Below are 1,325 nucleotides of genomic sequence, written 5' to 3' on the forward strand. Positions count from 1 at the left end.
TATTTGTGACCTTTTGTGTTCCTGGCCCTCAGCTACATGAGGGAGCTTCATTATTGAGAACTGAGAGATTTATTAGTGTCTTCTTCATTATCTCTGATCTGTGTTCCATGAGCCTTAGGTGCAGAGGTTGCATTATAGATGTGTCCTTTAGGCCTGGGCAATTCGTAGACAATATCCATATGTGAACAGTTGTGACTGGTGCAAAATGAGCTTCTTTGATGAGTGGTGACTGGGATATTTGTCTGTAAATATAAGAATACATATTTTACACATAGTAAGAAATCACATTAGTCTAGCAATGTGACAGTCTGGGGTTTTCTGTAAGATCTATGGCCACTCCAGCCATGTGTATTAGGTTATGTTTATGTTACCACACTTGAGTTTCCTCCATTTGAGTGGATGTTTAGTCAAATTAGGAAGCTGTTGATTGCCCACAAGGTAAGAGTGCCACTAATGCACCAATGACATATGCTGTGCTGCCCACTGATGTGGTTATTTGGTCTTGAAGCTGGTGTTGGATTATCCATTGATGTTTTCCCTTAGTACCTTCATAGCACTCTCCAAAGCTATGAGAGCTAGCCTTCAGGGGAACTAGTTTCAGATCAGTTGCAGCTAGCTCTATTGCTCCAAATCCTGTTTCCCAAGTATGTTCTATCTTCGGCAGCAGGGTCTTACCTTCAAGTTCTGGGAGGCCATTAAGGGCTGTGGCAATAGCCTGAGTAATTTTGGGAGTCTCTTGAACCACCCTGGCCAACAACTCAAAGGAAGGTATCTCCTGTCTGGCACTGTTTCTTGTTATGTAGCCTTTAGCTATACATATGGAATCATGTAGAGATAATGTATGTATAATTTGTCAGTAGGTTGTTGGACTGATACAGTTCCTTCTGTTGTTTTAAAACTAGCTAGGCAGTATTTATCTATCTTCTCTCTCTCTTTCTCACTCTGTCTCTATCTCTCTCTGTCTCTCTCACTGTCTCATCCTTCCACATGGTTCCCCCATTTAAAGTGCCCCTATTTTCCACATTTCTCCCTTGATAATACTTTGACCTATGGTCCCAACCTCTCTTGAGCTCCTTCTTTCCCTTTATCCCCAATGTTCCTTATGTAACCTTCCCTTCCCCCTCCCATTTAAATAACCCCATTTTTATCCATTTCTCCCATAGTAACACCTGTTTCCTACTGTTCTTCTCTTTCAGGTTCTTTCTTTTCCTTTACCTCCCTGGTTCCTTTTCTTTATCCTGGTTCCTATAGTTATGTCTGGATACATACTCACTTATAAGGATTTGGTGCTAGGATTCACATATGAGGGATTCCATACTTCATTT

Source organism: Nannospalax galili, unplaced genomic scaffold, assembly GCF_000622305.1.
Source record: "Nannospalax galili isolate Female #2095 unplaced genomic scaffold, S.galili_v1.0 scaffold18, whole genome shotgun sequence".
Taxonomy (NCBI): Eukaryota; Metazoa; Chordata; class Mammalia; order Rodentia; family Spalacidae; genus Nannospalax; species Nannospalax galili.